At 33.3% G+C, this 21,604-nt stretch overlaps 1 protein-coding gene across 2 annotated transcripts in view; it reads left to right on the plus strand.

The window, feature by feature from the left end:
• The window catches only part of LOC135847977 (uncharacterized), a 746,225-nt gene that overhangs the window by 588,972 nt on the left and 135,649 nt on the right, over positions 1-21,604 (plus strand). The window lies entirely within an intron of this gene.

Consider the following 21,604-nt stretch of genomic DNA (forward strand, 5'->3'; position numbering starts at 1 on the left):
AATTGGCCCGAGCGAAGCGAGGGTATGTAAAAGATTTTCAAAATTTGTAATTTCAAGAAGCAAAACAGTTGTAATGTTGACGTAAAAAGGCACAACAATTTTGCCCGAGCAAAGCGAGGGCAAACATTTTTGAAAAAAATGTGAATTTTAGTTGGTACAATCATAGATTTAGAAACTGGGTTGGCTTCAAAAGTTGGGAAAGTTTTAACTTTGATGATTGTAAAAAATTTCAACATTTGAAAACTCCAAAACTAAAATAATTATTGTTGGAATTTTTATATTTTCCCAACTTTCTTGTACTTCTCACAATTTTCCAACTTTTCCCAACTTTCGAGGAACACTGGGGGGGGGGCAGGCTGCCTCCCTAGCCCCCCTTCGCTTCGTCCCTGAATTCATCACTGTTTTGACATAACCGATCTACAATTTCTTCAGCACCAATTTCATGTTTCAAAAATCTGCTGAAGGCTCTAACAATTTTCAAAAAGTCGCTGGAGGCTACGAAGCGACTTGAACTTGAAATCTACGTGCAGTCGACTTTGATGGCTGTAGTATAGCTGAAAATTAGTGTTTTCTATTTTCAAGAGGAACAGAGGTCAGAAAAATTGATGAAAACATTTATTTTATACTTATCTATGTATCACAAAAATGCTACTGAAAGAGAAAAAAATCGGTGAATCGCGACGCTCCCCCGATTCAGCCCCGCGATTCGAATTGTCCCATTGCTGCTTACAATTGAATCGGTGGGTGCAGAAAGGGAACAAGTCCATTTTCGCAATTTTCAGGAATAACAAAAAACTGATTTATTTGAAAATCAAAATTTTTTGGTAAACATGCTTAAGGTCATTGAAAGAGGACCCCAAGACACAATTTTTAGCACTGTTTAGAAAAAAAAATATCCACGTGCGCCGGCGCTGTTGCTGCCTAAACAAATGGGACTTAGACCCTTTCTGCACCCAATCGACAAAATTTTTTTTGAAATTGCTCGGGCACGAATGGGGCTTGATTCTACATCTAAGTACATCATTTAGACTGCTATCTCGTTTAAATTGACCAAAAACCCCTTGAGTTCTAAGACTTTTTGCCGAAGTTGTTAATTTTTTCATCCCAGATCAATCTCGCGTTGCCCAGGGGCTTGAAATTACTCTCACGAGGTGTAAAGGCCCGAGCACTGATGTTACTCTCGCAGGGCACAAGGGCCTGAGATTACTCTCGCGAAGCGTACAGGCCCGAGGCTACTCTCATGGGGCCCAGGGCCAGAGATTATTCTCGCGGGCCCAAAGGCCCGAGATCACTCTCACCTGCCACAAGTTTATCACGAAACCACCCCTAGTACCACGTCAGCACGCTCAGGCCTCAGCGTCACATAACAATATTAAATCGACGAAACCACAGTGGGTCGCGTGTCAACACGTTCGGGCCGCGTTGTTTTAGATATAAATTACAAATTAATCGCTATAGACAGTAGTGATTTTGATCCTCACATTTAAAGTAGATAAACTAATTTCAAAATATGAAAGGGCCTTTCTTTCACCAAAGGGCCCGTCATCTATACTAAGGGCCCATTTTTTTGGAAGGGCCCATTTTTTTGGAGGGGCCCACCGGGAAACTCCCGGTATCCCGGTAGGGCCAGTCCGCGCCTGAATGAGTAGGGAGCTTGCCTGCTTATTTCAAAGAGTTTTCGTTCAGTCATTAAAATAACTCAGGTAAAAAATATAAAAAATTATGAAACATTAAACTTCCTTGCATAAAATAAAATGTAAACTTGCTTACTAAACTTCGGTGATGAGTAAAATGCATAAAATCGCAGGCTATAAATAGATATGGTACATTTTGTTGAGATTCATATCCATTAAAATAGCCGGCGAAGGGCTAAAATGTGGTGTTGAATTTCAATTTCAATGAATTGGAAGGTTTAGAAACTCGAATTGTACTCTTTTTATGAAAAAGAGGGAGAGGATGTTGACTATGACTAAGGTTCTACGTATTAGGCGATTACAATGTGTATAAAAGGTAAAAACTATTTTTCTTTTTGAATAGTCCTATTTTGAAGACTATCAACTATGTCTAGCTTCTACATATATGGCATGGGATGTTCAAAATGTTCCTGACTGGTCGTGCTTTCAAAATGAAATTTATCCCTATACATTTTGTCTAAATCTGGAAAATGTTTTTTAAGCCTCTGGAAAAGCTTGAAAAATTGGAGCTGGGTAAAGTGAAAGTTTGCTTACTAAACAAGGCATGGAGCTATCAGAAAATTTCGTTGCAATTCCGGAATTTGGGAATCTTGTTGATAAAATAGGTATTATAACGTTTTAAAATGTGACAGAAGTTCAAAGTGAATTGTTATTTGTATCTTTGAAAAAAATAAATAAATCTCGTCATTTTGGTAACCCTGTTTCCCTTTTTGGGTAGCCCAAGAATAATTGGTGCATTTTGAGTTAGGTATTTCATTTCATAGGTAATGCTGAACTTGGGTATAAATAATTTTGAAAACACTTACTTTAGGTAGGTATATTAAAAACTTCATTCCTTGGTTGAATTTTCTCATAGATACAATGAGGATTGATTTAGCTTTTTGTAATCTTGTAGCCAAAACATTTTCTCGAATTTGGAATCTCCTTTTGGCTATTTTTCTGAAAAATAAATCTAATTAGTAAAAATAATAATGATTACTTACTTCGGTTACCTGAGAACTATAACAATGGATTCGTTTACTTCCTTTGGTGAAAACTACAACTTCTTTCTATCCAATCACATTAAATTAAATTTACAAAGTATACTGTAGGGTTATCAATATTTTCACGATGAAAAAATTTTTGTTGAATTTTCACCATGTCACCCACTCATTTTTTTCTTTTAGGTTAAGTAGTTCACAAAAAATTTTTAGTCAAATCAGTGAAGATTAACTTCTGCCTCTTGGTCCCTCAATGTCCTTATGAAACTCAACATAGGATTTCACATGTAAAAAAAATAACACCTCAGTTTTGACTGAATTTTTTTGAAACATGATAGTTTGGACCTTGAAAAGCAAACATGTGACGAATTTCAATGTGTTTTGATGAATTTTCAACTCAGACAGGTCCATTGTGGAGGAGCTACAAACTCCTCTCCTCCCATATCGGTTTTTTGGGAGGTCTGTAGCCCCCCACAGCAGGCCCCCTTCAGGTTAAAAATGATGTTTGTACATATGTTTGCTTCACATGGTCAAAACTCCCAATTTTGGAGATATTCAGTCAGAACATCATTTTCACTATTCTTACCTAGGTAAAATCCTATGTTAAATCCCATAAGAACATACATATGTAGACGAACTGAGAGGCGCGCCACAGGTTAATCTACACCAATTTGGCTGACATTTTTTTTTGTGAATTACCTCAATCTGAAGGAAAAAGATGGAGGGGTGGCACCTGAAAATTTCTAAAATTTTGTAATGTGCACATTTGAACAACCCTCCACCGATCTTCACTTGTAATCTTTGAGGGTAACAATTCAATCAAATTTTATGAAAAAATGATGGAACATTGAACTTTGTCACGTAAAATAAAATATAAACTTGCTTACTAAAATTTGGTGATGAGTAAAACGCATAGTACACGAAGTTTCTCATGCAGTTTCTCATGGTTGCATTCTGTGACTCACTCACTTGGGTGCATCAGAAATAAGGCTGAACCAGTAGTCTTCAAAGTTGGATATTTTGAGAAAAAACATGTGTTTTGCTTGTTTTGGATTATTATTAATTTTAAGACCATGTTTCACTATTAAAAATTCAATTTGGAAAAATTCATCGTTGATGGTTTGTTTGAAGCAGGTTGAAGTACATGAATGGGATACCTAATGGCTTTTTCACTATTGCTTCTATTGAATTGTCAAAGTTAGCTAATCTTTTATGTGGTTACTTACTTTATGGTGGGTGCTAGAACAAATTTAGATATGTAGAAAGTGAATTTGAGCAATTTGATCCAAAAAAAGTGATAATTTCATTTTTTTTTTAAATGTTTATTGGAGGCTCAAAAGTGAATCTAATTAGTAAAATTGATTACTTACTTCGGTGATCTGAGAACTATAACATTATTATATTATGATGATACAAGTAACTTCCATAGGTTTCAGTAATCTGAGAACTATAACTTCTTTCTATCCAATCACACTATAAATTAAATTTACAAAATATACAGTAGGGTTGTCCATATTTACATGGCAAAAATTGTTTGTTGAATTTTCACTGTCACTCGCTCATTTTTTCTTTTAGGTATTGGTAGTTAACAAAAAATTTCAGTCAAATCAGTGAGGATTAACCCGCACATCTTAGTCACTCAATGTCTTTATGGAACTCAACATATGATTTCACATGTAAAAAAAATAAATAAATGAAACTTCAGTTTTGACTGAACTTTTTTGAAAATTGATTGTTGGGACCTTGAAAAGCAAACATGTGATCAATTTCAATGTGTTTTGATGAATTTTCAACTCCGAGTGGTCCATTGTTGAGGAGTTAAAAACCCCCACCCCAAGTATCGGTTTTTGGGGATCTGTACCCGTCCAAAGCAGCCCCTTTCCCATTGAAAATGATGTTGTTCATACATGTTTGCTTCACATGGTCAAAACTCTCAATTTTGGAGATATTCAGTCAGAACAGCATTTACACTATTCTTATGTTGAATCCCATAAGAACATAGAGGAATTGAGAGACACAGGTTAATCTGCACAGATGTGGCTGAATTTTTTTTTTTTGCGAATTACCTCTCCCTAAAGGAAAAAGATGAAGGAGTGGCTTCTGAAAATGTCTAAAATTTTGTAATGTGAACATTAAACAACCCTTTGCTTACCTATCTTCACTTGTAATCTGTAAGGTTAAAAATTCAATCAAATTTTGTGAAAAAATGATGGAACATTGACCTTTTTTGCATAAAATAAAATAAATTTGCTTACTAAACTTTGGTGACGAGTAAAATGCATAACGGGGAGTTTTTAATTCTATTGGTCCATTTTGTGATTGACTCACCTAGGTGCACAAGAAGGCTTGAACCAGGAGGCTTCAAAGTTGGGTACTTTTTAAAAAAAAAGTGAGTTTTGCCTGTTATGGATTTTTATTAATTTTGAGACACTTTTTCTCTGTTGAAAATTCAATTTGGAACAATTTCTCATTACGGGTTTGTTTGAAGTAGGTTGAAGGTATAGGAGCTAGAACAAATTTGGATGTGGAAACTTGGAAAGTGAATTTGAGCAATTTGATCCAAAAATAGTGATAAATTTCATTTTTAAAAAAAGGTTATTGGAGAATTTTGTTCTAAGAAACTTTTTTCAAAAAGGAAGTTTTCTCAAGTAGGAAGTTTCCTTAAAAAAATGGAAACTTCATTTTTGAAAGTTGACGTCGAGGGTAGATAATTTTCTTTAGAAAAATTCATCTCTAGAAACCGTTTTTAGAGCAAATTTTAATAGCTCTTGTTCCATGAAGATTATATTTTTCATTCTCTCAAAAATTAAGATTGTGTGTATTTTCTGTTCAAAATTGAAGTTTTTATTCATTTTTTCCTTAAAAATCACGATTACATTTTGTTTTCAAAATGAAATTTACAGTTTCACTGAAAAAATGAAGTTTGCATTCTGCTGCTACTCTCTTCCAAAACAAAATGAAGTTTTATTTCATGTGTTCAAAAGTGAAGTTTTCTTTCATTTTCAAAAATTATTATTGCATTTTCTCATCTAGAAGTGAAATTCACCAACTTTTTTCAAAAAAAAAAAAAAAAAAAACGCGAACCATTTGGAAAACGTGGCCTCAGGGCGAATTTCCTCGCTTGCTCCGTCCCAATTGGAGACTCTGAAGAAGTGAAGCAGTAAAGGTATTCCTGCTTATTGAGCACAAATTCAGCGTTGGTTTTTGCTGTAATAGATTTTTAATGGTTGGAAAGTGTTGTAAAATTCATATTGTGAAATCGTAATTTTTGTGACTCACATTGATAGCCAAAGCATTTTCTTGAATTTGAAGTCTTCTTTTGGCTACTTTTCTGAAATGCGAATCTAATTAGTAAATAATAATTACTTACTTTGGTGATCTGAGCACTATAACATTACAGCGGCAGCTGCAATATTCTTTTGGTTTCTGTAATCTGAGAATTATAGCTTCTTTCTATCCAATCACACTAAATTAAATTTAGAAAATTTACAGTAGGGTTGTCCAATTACTCCAAATTTGATTGCAGTTTTTTGCGAATTGATCGTTTGGACTTTGAAAAGCAAACATGTGAACAATTTCATGGTTTTTTGATGAATTTTTAACTCAGAGGGATCTATTGCTGAGGCACCACGAACCCCCAAATATCGGTTTTTGGGGATTTGTAGCATGCCCGCAGCAGACCCCCTTCAGGTTATAAATGTTGATGTTTGTATGTTTGCTTCACATGGTCGAAACTTATCAATTTTGGAGATATTCAGTCAGAACTGCATTTTCACTATTCTCAATATGTACCTACTTATGCCTTCATCTTTCCGATGTCTGTCTTTGAAATGACAGAAGTCTACTTACTTACTTGCTTACTTACAGTTGAATGGGTAAATGAAAAAATGAGTATATCTACTTAATACTGTATTCAGACGCATTTTCTTTCAACATCTCATCAACGTGTGGTTGAAATGCAGAATTATTGACAAATATTATACTTATGCCTCCATCTTTCCAATGTCTGTCTTTGAAACTACAGAAGTCTACTTACTTATAGTTGAATGGGAAAATGAAAGAACTGAATGATAGGTAAAATAGTATAACGCCCTCTTTTTCAACATCTCATCAACGTGTGGTTGAAATGCAGAATTATTGACAAAATTTTATACCTACCTACTAACCTTATGTAGGTATCTTATCTCGGTCTTCGCATAACATTATTACTTACTTCGGTGATCTGAGAACTGTAACTTCTTTCTATCCAATCACACTAAATTAAATTTACAAAATCCACATTGGAGTAGTCCATATTTTGGTGACAACATTTTTTTGTTGAATTTTCACTGTGTCATCGGCTCATTTTTTCCCCTTTAGGTGAAGGTAAAGTTCACAAAAAAAAAAAAAATGTCCAGTCAAATGGGTGTGGATTAACCTATGTGCCTCCCAGTCCCCCAATGTATGTTTCCTTATGGGATGTAACATGAGATTTTACGCGTGAAAAAATAAAAGTCTTGACTGAATTTATTTGAAAATTGATTGTTTGGACTAGTTTGGACCTTGAAAAATAAACGTGTAAACAACTTCAAGGTGCTTTGAAGAATTTTCAATTCAGAGGGGTTCGTTATTGAGAAGCCCTTGAGGTTAAAAATGCATTATTGTGTATTTATTGATGTTGTTTGTATGTTTGCTTCGCGTGGTTGAAACTCTCAATTTTGTAGATATCTAGTCAAAACTGCATTTTCCCAATTCTCATGTAAAATCCTATGTTAAATCCCATAAGAATATAGAGGAACCAAGACCCACAGGATAATCTACACCGATTTGGCTGAATTTTTTTTGTGAGCTACCTCCCCCAAGAAGAAAAAAACGAGAGGGTGACATTCGAACATTTCTAAAATTGTGTAATGTAGAAAACGCTTTACAATGTAAAGAATATCAATGATGGGTAATTGAGTATTCTCGTGTGCAAAAAAAAAAAATTTACTTACTTCTGGGTAGTGCAACAGTTCAGGGATAGTTATCTTCTGACGATGAACTGTACATTGACTCCTAGGATATGCACTTTTTGGCTATTTCAGCCCAGTCAATTTAGTTTCATGATTGATACAAAAAATCCTAACAGCGAGCATTTTTCAAAAAAATGTGGGAAATATGTCCCTGAACAACATACTAAAAATCTCCACCCCTAGATGGTGGGCGTTCCCCATCCCCTAGCAAAGGGTAACACCTCTTCCAAAACCAGTTTTTGCGCATTTTTCTCTAAAAATACAGTCTTTTACCAGAAAAATAGGTAGTCATTACAAGTTGTTCTATACAAATTTTTTTGCAAGAAAAATCACTTTTTGTGTAGGAATTGTAGGATGAATTGTCGCGTCGACAGACATGATTAAATGTTGAAGACAATTCAATTCGGTGAATTGAATTCGACAAATTCGACCAAAATTATCGCAAAACGTGAGGTAATCGGGGTTAATGTTTGGAAAAATTTCGAATTTCGCTAGTTTTGTGCAACCCTTGTTTCTCTTTTCGGGTACCTAACTCATCAAGCTAAAATTGATGTTTAAAAAGTTGCAATTTCTGCAAAATCAGAAATCCTTGATTTACCTATTCCTACATCCTACTTATGGGTAAATTTCCTCCCTGAAAGATGATCACATATTATTTGATGGCAATAAGCTGGAAAAAATGTAGGATATCTTATGTTGCTGAAATTTTAATACATGATGTGTTTCCAGTTAAGAGAACTTGAAAATAACTTTCAAACATTTAATAAAAGTTTCATCTATTGGTTGATTTTTGAAAAATAAAATAATAACTTACTTTGAAGATGATTGTGTTGTTTTATTTGACACGTCTATCGGTCTATTTTCTTGAATTTCAATTGCCCTTCAATAACCAGAAAAAGGTATGTGGTTGAATTTCAAAGATTTTCAAACAAGGAGCAAAACTGAAAAATTATATCGCTATTTTTGAAACAAAATAATAATTATGTAGGTATAAGTACCTAGGTAAATCAATTTACATTTTTTACCACTTTTTTCATTTCATATGCAATTAATTTCTCAATATTTACATTGAAATGATATATTATACCTATGCTTACGCGTACTTCGCATTTTCCTTTTCAAATTCAAAAATCAAATTTATACGAATTTCCATAATTCTTCTGTTTTTACTTCTTACATAAATTTCTACTCTATACCTACAAAATTTAAAATTTTTCAAATTCAGAAGCATAAACATTTTGTTGTTTGTTGAAAATTTTCAAAAGGTTTGGTATTTTACCTACGGTAATTTTTTTTTTGAATTATAAAATTCCAAAAGGATTTGTTTTTTGAAATTGAAAACCTTGGTGACGTTTGTTTTTGTTTCATTCCAATGTTATGACGACCAGGAAATTTTTTCTAGTGAGCTGTCGAAATTGCCAAAACAAAGTTGAATAAATTAGGTAATATTGTGTATTTGTGTAGAGATTTTTCTATGTAAGTTTTGGAAAAAAATGGAAAAACTTTCAAAGTTTTGTGTTATTTTTGTGCGTTGGTGCCACACATCTTTCATTTTGAAAAAAACAATTGAAGAGTACGGGTACCTACTCATTTTATCAAGTTTTTCTAATGCCATTATAAATTGTTGAATTGAATTCGCCTGCTTAAAATGAATAAACTTACTTACTTACTGAAACATACTTACTTGATCTAGTTTACTGATGTTCTCCGATCGTTGTTTGCTTTATTTTAATTGAAATTGAGATTTTTTGGTCTTTGAGAAAAATGAATATTTTACCCAAAAAGGTGACAAAAAACCCCACATTTTTCAAAAATAACCCCACTTTGAGGATCTCTGCGGTCGTGAAGCTCAAAATTTCTCAAGGTATTCTTCCTTTGAAATGATTATTTAATGTTTACCAATTTTCGTCATTTTTTTTTGTTCCACCTTACTGGACACCTTGTCTTTGCGTAAAACATCTTTGGTCAAAATCAAGGTAAATTTCGCTTTATTTTCTCGCAGCAATTTTTCAGACTTTCAAGGAAGTCTGTACAGCTCATGCAGGTACAATTTTGAGCCAAAATTCAGCCCATCAACTTCCTTTTAATTACTTCACGTCTGTTTACCTTCAACGACGAACACCTTGCTGCAGCACCTATATTTCATCTTTCAACGAAATCCAAATTACCCGTTAAGGAAATAAATTCGGCGGTAAATTAAATAATGTCGCTCATTGCTCATTACAGCTCGCCTAATTATTCTTTCCAACCTGTCACCGCGACTGCAACGAACTCATAAACATACGTCGAGGAAAAAAAAGGGGGGAAATCGTTCAATATGTCGAGTTTTTCTTACATTTTGGACACGACATCGTACGAGTACGTATATCGAAGTCCTTGACCTAACAGTGAAACTAAAATTTTGGCATACGTTTGACATTTACCTCAAAAGCAACGTGCAATTCTACATTCGTAGTAATATTGTACGTACTCTAGGTATACGAAAGCTGCAGTGGGGTAAGAGGAACGACACGGCGCCGCGTGAATGTGTTATTTATAATGTGGTGGTGACGACCACACCGGTGTAATTACCAAAATGTAAACATATAATGCAGTCTAATTCCCATACCCTGCCAGCACACCCATTTCTCTGGTCTCGGATTCTTTAGTACATACGTTTGAGTTAGAAAACAAATAATTGCGTGTGTGTTTTATTACCGCAAATACAACGAAATTGGAATTATTGTAACAGGAGGACTCGGTGTACTATGTGGATATCTATAGATCACCTGCCTACATTATTCTATGAACAAGTCGGAAAGATTATAGTTTTTGCTTTGGCTACAATTGCAATTTTCGTAGCATTCTTCTTCTTTTTTCTATGAAATTGACTCAATGGCCTCGTAGGTTACTCGTGTACGAATATAATGAAGGCATTTTTCGTTGAAATTCACACACGGTTTTACTCGTACATATTTTTTCACTACTGTGTGTCTTGGATTACGTAGCTAATTCTTTTAACGATCTTTCATACCAGGAAAGTCCGGAATCAGTTGGTGAATTTCAGGGTTTTCAACTTGGTGGATTCACGTTCGGTCATTCGCGTGTGTATTTCTTGCTCGTTATTGTGTAAGTTTTTGTCGGAATTTCCTGCATGGCGATGCTGTCGTATTTTATACGCATTTTGCGACAGATTTAAATTTATAGGGTACGTAATTGGGTTAGAAAAGCGCACGAGTGAGGAAAAATGGGAGAAATTTGTCTAGAATTCGGAGATGTAGAGTTTCTTGGAAAATTTGACTGTGGTATGGCGAACGATGTATTGTCTATTTGACAATTCTTTCTCATGAAACCAACACGTGCATCATCTCTATGATTTTTCTGTGATCTTCATTATCGAGTTTTTTTTTTTTTTTTTAACTGATGAAGGTGGTCTAAAACTCTTTGAACCGTTTCTGTTGGATTTTTTTTCACGAATGGTTGTATTGGTTACCTTGTTTGAAATCCCCCCTCCGAATAGGAATGTTCCCATTTTGAGCCATTGTGGAGCCTCCAGCGCGATTTCAGATATCTCCAGAATTTTACTATTTCTCTAGAAAGCGTGCAAATTGATTTGAGCAGCTAAAAATTGAGTTATGACTTATGCTGGACTAATATTATAAGAAGTTTATCCACATTTTGGAGCAATTTTCAGGTGGACACTTCGATTGTTTTTTTTTTTGGCAAACATAGGTATTTAACTATAATGATGATTGGATGCTGGTGAAAAAAAGCACTTGAGGTTTACCTAGAAATCGCTCAAATGTAGAAGACCCCTTTATAAATAGGTTGAGATGAGCCACAACTCAATTTTCAGCTACTTATACCTTTTAAATTAATTTCCACACTTTCTGGAAAAATTTTAAAATTCTGGGAAAATTCAAACCCACACCGGAGGCTCCAGGATGGCTCAAAATGAGTAGATTCGGATTCGAATGGTTGCTTTCAAACAAGGTACAACCATTTGTAACAAAAAATGTCGAATAGAAATTTTCTGTTTTTTTTGAATTTTTCCTCGTTAATTTGCTGGTCAAAAAAACACACTCAAGGTGTCAACCTGGAAATCGGCTCGAACAATGATAACCCCTTTAAACCTACTTAGAATGAGAATATGCCACACAACTCGAATATTCAGATATCTGCCCAAATTAATTCTTACGCTTCTAGAGAAATTTTGAAATAACTACTTACTTTAATCATAATAAAGAGCTGTTAAAAGGAAAATTTAAAAGCGTAAGGTAGAGCATCAAAACAACCACTACTTACGCAAAAAGCAAACGCAAAAACTGTGTTGCAATCAGCAAATAGCTGATGGCTTGTGTAATGCTAAACTTTTCAACAACGTCGCAGGAAAAGCAGAGAGTTTTCAAAACCTTTCAGCACTTTTTTGAATTTTTCCTAAAAATTTGGCAGAAAAGAGTTGCAATTTTCTGCCAAAATGCTTAAAAGTACCTACATTCTCATTTCTATAAAAGTTTCAAAATGTCCTGAAAGGTACTTTTTTTGAAATTTTGGTAAAAAACTGGTCATTTTCAAAACTTTTACAGAAATAAGTAGGTACAAACGTAGGTACGTTTTTCAAACTTTGACAAAAAAGTGAGGAGATTGGAAACTTTCTTATTCTTAGTATTTTTAAATTTCATCAACAAAAAAAGCCCACAGAATATATTATTTTTTTATATTTTAGGTAAGAAAATATAGGTATTCAAGAACACCACCAACAAATTTACTCGTACAAAGACGCCCTGGAAAACAGAAGTCCAAACGCATGCACATAGCGAGGGCACACTGCTGTCTCCGTACTCTTGTGCAGAAACTGGAGATTTCTGTGATTTTTTGGGCAGAACTGTCATTTGTAAATTTTTGAAATAACTTTGAGATTTTTTCTAATAATTTTCTATTTCTGCATTCAGTGCATTCCAATAGGGCTATTCAATTTTTTTTCTTTTGTCTGGTTGAGTGTCTAAATTCCCTTCTAGTCCCAGTATTCAAGGAACTTCATCCCCTCGTTGTCAATTGTCTGGTCCAGTTTGTCTGTGTCAAAGTTATTGTAGGCTATAATTGACACTTGAAAAGGTGTCTGTTGTTTTGTACCTCCTCGCATTCCCAGGATTGAATAACACAGTGCTAATGTTGATGTACACAGGACCTGTGGTTTAGCTCCCCATCCCATCTATTGCCTACCAGTTTTCAGATTAGGTTTGTTCCTGCTACCACTTTCACTTTGGTTTTTTCACAGTGTTGCCAGCAGGTGAGTGATCTATCCAGGGTAACTCCTATATATTTGGGCCTTTGGGGTGGTCGGTATGATTTAGTGCAGTGTTTCCCCATTGTATGTTGAGCTGTCTCTTGGCCTCATAGTTTTGCAGAAGGACCAAACCAGTTTCTTTCTTGAATTGGTTTGACCCATCAACCTTTTATTCTCCTCATCTGGACCGCTATTCCAATGGTACACTTTGATGCAAACCTTCCAAATCAAGCTTGTAAAGATTTGGGAGGTTTGCATCAAATATTTGCTTGATTTCCGATTGGAATAGCTGTTTAGGTGAGGAGAATAAAAGGTCAATGGTTTGACCTCAGGTGGTTGGCTCTATAGTATTTGTCGAGTTCTTCTATTGCCTGATTCAGCGTGTCTTTGACCTCTACAAATGTGTCACACTGTGCTGTGAGTGCCAAAGTTGTCTGCATAAAGGAAATGACGAGTAGGACCTCTGACTGATTGGTCATTGGTATAGATATATTAAAAAGAATGGGTGACAGGATGCTTCCCTGCGGCAAGTCATTTTTTTGCTTTCTCCAAGTGCTATTCTTTCTATCTAAAGTCACATATGAATCTTGGTCTTTAAGCAGAGTCATAATGATTTCTGTAAATTTGTAGTCCTTGGTCAGTTGCTGTTGCCACTTATGACAAAAAAAAAAAAAAATGATTTAAAAATTAGTTGGTAGGAAATTGAAATAAAAGTAGAAATGAAGGCATTAAGATAAAAATTCTAAAAAAATTTCCAATCATAAATTTTTTATGTGGTACAGCATTTGAAAAATTTCAAATAACCTTTAAGAAGCCAAAATAGGTAAAAATTTGTATTTTTTGAAGACAATTTCAATGAAATCATCTCCTAAAGTCTATTTGATAATACTTTACCTACTTGAAAAGAAAATTTCCAGATTTTCAAGAGTCATTTTTATCAAAATCATCCCCAAAAAAATATTATTTTTTGTGAATCTGTTCTTTATTTTGGCAAAAAGCAGAAATCAAAGGCAAAAACTCTGTTGCAATCAGCAAATACAGCTGATGGCTCGTTCTTAAAAGAGAGTAGCGTGAGTGAAGAGAACTATGTATGTGCTTGCATAGGTAAATGGCGTAAATCGGAGGTCACGGTGATTTTTTTTGGGCGGACGTGTCATTTGTAGGTAAATTTTTGAAATGAGCGCCAAATTTTTTCTCATAATTTTCTACATTCCAAGGGGCAAGGGATCAATTACAGTGTTGCCATCTGTTGATGGTGAAAAAAGAAATTTGTTCAAAAATTATGTAATAGGTAACTGAAATAAAAGCAGGCATGATGAAGGCAATACTTAAGATGGAATTCTGTAAACATTTCCGTATCAAAAATTTCAGAAAATAATTTGTAAAGATTGGCCATACTTAATCAAGCAGGTAAAGCTTGAAAAATTTCAAAAAAATATATCGTTGAAGCATCTCTTCAGTACCTACCAATAATTTTGGTAGAACGACGAATAAAATTCACTTTCACTGAAATTGGAGCAGAAAAATAAAGATGATGTTTCTTAAAGATAATTTTAATAAAATCACCCTCAAAAATCTACTTAATTATTCTTATAAAGAAAATTTCAAGATTTTTAAAAATAATTTTGTCAAAATCATCTCCAAATAAAATATCATTTTTGGTGAATTTGTTCACTTTGTTGGTGAAAAGGAAATTTCATTCGTCTTTCTATCAAGATACCATTGAGATACTAGCTTGTCCTTCAAAATCATCGGCTGCTTAGTTCCATATTCTCTTGCCATGTCGGCATTTCCTTCAGAATTGTACCTAATCATTTTTTCAAGGGGCTTTGTGCGAGCAGCAAGACCTCTATTGAAATGGCTTTACTTCATCATTTTTTTTTACAAATAATAATCATTGAATGTTTGAGGGAGAAAAAGTTCAAAAAACAACCAATATGCACCCATGCAATGCAACCAAGAACAACTGAACAAGAAGCAAAAATCTTCTCGCAATCAGCAATTAGCTTTCCGTTCTTCTATTTTATATCAGATTTTACTTTTTTTCTCTTGATACACCTAGGTACTAAGTAAAAGCAATATGACACTTAGGTAGGTACTTATTTCACAATAAATAGTCTCCAGACTGAGGTGTCATCTTGCCTCCTCATCCTCCCTTTTACTTTGTATTTAATTACCCTCTCCCATATCCACGATGTGCATCGCGGGTAAAAGACGAGAGTAATTTTTCCAAACTACATTACGAACAGTAAGTACGTGCTTCAAAATTGAAGATATTTAAAATCAAATTTCTTACAATGGTATAATAAGAACGCATGGGGTCGGACGACACGATCTTCTTAATGATGTAATGAACAGATAATAGCGATTTATTTGTCTCTTAGTCTCCATCACGTACTATGCCTGCTCCAGAAAGGGTGTAGGGTGGGTAAGATGGCAATATATATGGAGTAAATTTAGCAATGTGAAAGTTTTACATCACTTTTAAACAAAGTTTATACACAGCAGTTTCCATTAAAAATTTTCTCATTATAGAGTACGATGTTTCCGTCTCCTAGTCTTTAATCGTTTTACCTACCTATTGAAAGTGAAATGTACTCGAGAAAAGTTTTTCGCTTTCGTCGTACTTGCTATTTTTTTTATTATTTTAGTTTCTGGCTGCGAATGCGACTCTGGATGAACTTGAGCACTTCCTTTATCGTTTGCGAATTGTTTTTTCAATCGTTCATTTATTAGTACCTATACTAGGTACCTACCAAGAAGAAGGGTTACAATTTTGTAAAAAAAAAAAAAAAAAAAACACTTCACCTTCCTCATTTCAGTGACTTCTCTCGCCTAAATTCCAAAACAGTCAGACATGTTTTTCAAGTTTTTGTATCGATTAACGTTTGACACTCGTTCTGACGAAATTGAAATTTTTTCAAAGACGTTTACCAAAAATAAGAATTTTATGATCTATAATAATGAAAAAATAGAAAAGGAAATCAAATAAAATACCAACTTGTGCCAGTCTGCAACGTTTCATCTCGCTGAGCCAATGTTATTTCGAGTTAAAAGTTGATACAATGAAACGTATATTTATATTTGTATAAATGGAAGTTTACAACTTTATGTGTTTTGTGTGGATATGTACCTATTTGTATATGTAGCTTACAATATGTTGGTACGTCTATAATATTCTAATAACTGGCTGATTCGAAACAGTGGCAGTAAACATTGTATTATCCTTGCTTCTGCATAGTGCATACTGCATAGCTTTTAATAACTCATAAAGCGTTAGATTTTCATTTCTACTCAAATAAGTGTGAAATTTTTTGCACCTCCCTGTATATAAGTACACATATTACATACACCTATAACGCCCCCACAACCGTACAATTTTTATTTGAAATTAAATATAGGTACGAGAAATTATTATTGTAGTATCTACGTTCTATTCTAGATTCGTTTACGTTGAAATGGAATGCGACTGTGGGGCTTACTACATACGAAGGTTAATTGACCCGATGATCGGTTTATTGGCCGGAATTTTACAGGCTGTTTTGTAAATTGACTCGGAGAATGTCACGTTTCTTGGAAGTTTAACTGTTGCGGTATTGTGCGACGATATTTTTAGAAAGATTATTCGTTTTTAAATCGTCTGGCCGAATTGACCAAGAATTTAATTTCGTGTTCGGTGTGTCGGTGTTTTCCCTCGTTATGTCTTGAAAATTGAATTGTTTGTTAATCAAAATAAGATACAGAAAATAAGAATATAGATATCATTGCTGTCTGTTTTGGTTTGAAAAATTAAATTTTAAACGGAGCTATCATCGTGAATGGTGTTGTTTTTTTTTTGTTTTTCGTACGTGTTGAAAAATTATTTTGAGCATGTTGATTGTTGATGCTGTGATTAGAGAATGAAAATACATTAGGGAATAATTTTTCAAGGGGGATGAGGGGGAATTGTGTGATGTATGATTATGAATAATACGATTCCGAATTGGTTAATTCTATAAGTGATTGAATCGCCAAAAGAGTTCTGTGTTTGCGAATATAACTAATACAAGAATTACTTACTTGGAAAAAAGTTAAATGAAAAGTTTTATGAAGAATGACACATTTCAAGCAGCTCTGATTTGCATTAGGAAAACTCCGAATTAACTCGATAAACGTAAGTCATGCTATAGCTTTCCTACTTTATTTACCTACAATCAAAAAATCAAAACATTCATCTATTCATCTCCGAACCTGAATTTTACCTGCTGGATGTTGCATCACCTTTGGAAATGAAAAATACAGCTCCTGAATCTCCTTACCTCCGAGCAGAATTAATTTCTCGTGTTTACCGTTAACAATCAGTAATTTTTTCTGATGTAAAATAGAATTCTAAGGTTGTTGTCTTTTATCACTCCCAATTCTGAGCGTGTTGGCTCATTTAGCCACCAGAAAGAGATTAATAAGTGCCTAACTTTGGGCGCCTGCATCACAAATTATTATACCTATTTATAAACATAATATAAACGTTCGTCACAATCAGAAAACAATTGCTTACTACTTTATATTACTTGATTAAGAAAACTGCGAATCATCTTCATCTTCTTGAACATAACTTACGCTATCGTACTTTATTTAAAATCGAATCGGTCATTCAAATCTCCAAATCACACGTGTCTCTTTGCACTGCAGCCCAAATGATCCTCAAGTAGGTATCACTTTGTCATGTGCATGCTCCTGTACTTGTTATGCTTGTAATTTAAAAGTGGTTGTCTGAAACTGTTTTTTTTTTTTTTTTTTTTTTTTTTATTTCATTTTGCAGGAATAAGGTAAAAGTTAGGTAGTTAAAACATGTCCATCATTTTTGAAAAATATTTTTATTTGGAATTAATCGTATGCCTGCACAGTAAGATAGATACATGCAAACCAATTTCAACTAATAAAAAAAAAAAAAAAAAAAAAAAATGAAAACACGTACAATTTAAAGTAAAAAAGCAAATTTATAATTACTTTGGAACAAATAATTTAAAAAAGAATTAAAGTAGATATGAAAATGTAGAGGAAAACTAATCAACGTATTCAAATTTAAAATTACATTCAGCTTCTGAATTTAGGAACAATTAGAATTACAAAGTAACATCAACTATTATCAAGGCAAATAAACAAATTTTCAAACTATTTATGAAAAAATATATCTACCTACAATCTGATATTTAATTCGTTATTGTATTCTTTTTATAGTTTGAAAATTTGTTCCAAAATTCAAGTGCAAAATTAGTATAATTTTGTTAATGTGCCTTGGGCCTTGGTGTTACTTGTGCTTTGTATTTTTATTTTTTATGTGTGCGATTTAAATTTGTTCCTAAATTCTGATGCTGAACTTAATTTTAAATTTAAATTTGTTGATTTTCTTTTTTTTTACTTCTGAGTTGAAAAAAATTTGTTTCCAAATTAAGTACATATTATTTCTATACCTATTTGCCTTTTTACTTTGAATTGTGTTTTTCATTTTTTCATTTTAAATTAGTTTGCATGTTTCTAATAATCGTCCAATCATACGATTAATTCCAAAATAAAAATATTTTTCAAATAATGGATAGGTTAGGTATGTTTTCACTTTCACTTCTACAAAATGAAATAATTAATCACAAAACAAGCGGTCCTAGGGACCTGGCAAGAGTGTTCTTCACCGATCATCTCGAAAAATGAACATAATTTTAGCTAGAGAAAAATTACCAAAATTAAAATATTTAAGTGAAACAAATTTCTTCAAATGTTGAATGAGTCGGATTTTATTTTATTTAAACGAATATAATCTTCAAACGTTTAAAAAATTGAATAAGTATTTTTTAATGAAAAATTCTGTTACCTAGATCATCTAAAATGTATAATATACACATATATTGTACTTACAGTAGCGTTGAACGAAGTGCATATCGGAATCTTTATAGGTACCTACATAAATTAATTCATCTTTTCTAATTGGAATAATTTCTTTGTTCCATAGAACTAGGTAGTTACTTACTGTTGAATTTCCTGTAATGAAAATTTACTTACAATATTATAGGAAAATAATAATTTTATTGAAATACCGTAAAATCGAGCAACTTGGAACAGTTTCACTTTGAAATCATGTACATTTTGATATAATGGACCAAAATTATTCATTCAAGTACTTACCAAAAATTAGAAGGCGGTCGGGTCTGTACTTCAAAATATCAAATTAAAAAAAAATTCTACCCCCTCCCCTTGATATTTTTTTTTTGAAAATGTGTTGTCCCAAGTTGTACCCCCCATGAATTTAACTTGGGACAAGCAAAAAAATTACGTTGAATATCAAGTTGTATATGCTCCAAGAAACATCAAGGGACACCTTAAATGAAGAAAAAATGGATCACAAACCAATCCCCTCCCCTCCCCATGTCAGAACACACGCTGAAAAATGACCAAATTCCTTTTAAAAAATTGATGGCCTGAAATTGGTATTTTTTGGAAAAATTTATCAAAAAAATAACAAATGAAACTCACAAAACTTACAGAACCTACTTATACCTACCTACATAGATAAAAATTAAACAAAAAATGAATTTTTGTCAATTTACTCCTCCACGCATCAAAAGGAACAAATAAATTTTACAAATATGAAATATGTAAAAATTGAACAAAAAAATGAATTTTTGGCAATACACTCCTTGATGCATTATTGCATTAAGAGGAATAAATGAAACTCACAATAGGTAAAAATTAAACAAAAAAAATAATTTTTTGAATTACCTCATCACCACAGAAATAATACACCTTCCTCTTTTCCTTCACAAGAATTGGTTTTTTGATGACTTGGTCATTACTGATGCACCATGTATCAGGAATCTGAGGTCGTTTCAAACTAATAAAGTCATCTTCGATTTTTGGACCTTTCCACAGCATGTCGACCTTGATTTGATTTCCTTGATTTGATTTCTTTGGCGTCCAATATTTTTTTCCAATACCTGACTAACGAAATTTTTAGTCGTTTCTGTTTTAGTTTCAAAATTATAGATCAACGAAGCAAATAAAAAGTTGCCTTCCTTGACTTCAATTTTATCTGTATTTTCATTTGAAAAATAACCATTGCATGGGGCCTGGATTAACAAGTAAAGTAGAGAAAGTAAAGTTGCGCCCTGTCCCAAGTTGTAAAGTTGCTCGATTTTACGGTAACTATGGAATTTTACTTGGGTTCCAGAGTTGTCAGACACTTTGTATTTGACAGGCCAGGTCAAATAGTTGATTAGAAACCCAGTTTTAAAATCGTTCACTCAAGATTTAGTCAGTTTGATTGAATCATTCAGGAATAAATTAAAATAATTCATTTAATGAAATTTATATCTACGGATAAGAATCAAAAAAAAAAAAAAAAAAAAATTATTCGTTGCGTTCCTGAAATTTGAATTGTTCTTGAAAAATGGATTCAAAATGTGAACAATGAGCAAAAAACAAAAACTTCCATTCAATCAGCGAATAGCTAAATTGGTTAGTTCACAAATAATTATTACAACCGTAGAAACAGTCTTTCGCTATTTAGTCTTTTAAAGCATTTTTATACATTTATATCTACCTATTTTGAATTATTAGTATAGGTACTTGGTTTTAGAAGTTTTATCATGTGAGAGGTATTTAAATTTTCTAACTATTATGATCGCTCAGAATCGTTCTCGAATGATTCCATTTTATATGAATCAGTCGTTCTCGAATGACCACCAATATTTTTGAATTAAAGGAGGAGCATCGATAAGGGCATTTTTTGGGCCCGGACAGTTATTGACTCGACCACTCTTAAAATGTTGTAATAAATGTCCCAAGTATGAATCCGTGGTTAGTTAACTCAAAATGACCGTTTTTTGGGCTCCAGGGGTTCCCAAAGTTGCGAATAAAGAAATTAATTTTAGGAACCACTAAGTATCATTTTCAACAACTTTTTCAGCGTAATACACATATCTATTTGAACCTAATACTAAACGTTATGCGAGGTTATTTTTTTATTTTCGACCCTCGGGGGCAGAAATTAGGGGGTTTTGATGTTTTGAAAATTTTGGAACCACCATTTTGAACCTCGCTAAAAAGCTTTTTACAGTTTATTAGTATCAGAAAGACCTCCATCATACCAAAGTTTGAACTCAATAAAATTTTGCGCTGGTACTCAAAAATTCAATTTTCCATTTTTTTGTAATTTCGATATTTTGGGAACCCCTGGAAAAATAAAAACCTGCGATTTGCGCCAAACGTAACGTTTTGAGGTATATATTCAATTACCCAGATGAAAAAGTTTCATTAAACTCCCTGTTTATTCGTAATTTTGATCCCTTCTTTTGGAGCCCCCCACTTTAGGCACCCCTAAAAAAGGCATTTATGCATATTTTTTCAAACAAATTGAGAAATTTACATTTGAAACACTCTAGCAAGTGCTCGATAATTTTTCATTCGATTTCACCTGTAACATTCAAAATTGAGCTTTTTTGGCCAAATTCTGAGATTTTACATCGTTGAAATCGTGAAAACGTGATTTTAACGTTTTTTCGAAGAGTAAAATCTCAGAATTTGACCCAAAATAGCTCAATTTTGAAAGTTACAAGAAAAAGCAAATGAAATGCCATCAAAATGTAAACAATGAGCAAAAAACAAAAACTTCCTTTCAATCAGCAAATATAGCTAAATTGGTTC

This window comes from Planococcus citri, chromosome 1 (assembly GCF_950023065.1).
Source record: "Planococcus citri chromosome 1, ihPlaCitr1.1, whole genome shotgun sequence".
In the NCBI taxonomy this organism is placed as follows: Eukaryota; Metazoa; Arthropoda; class Insecta; order Hemiptera; family Pseudococcidae; genus Planococcus; species Planococcus citri.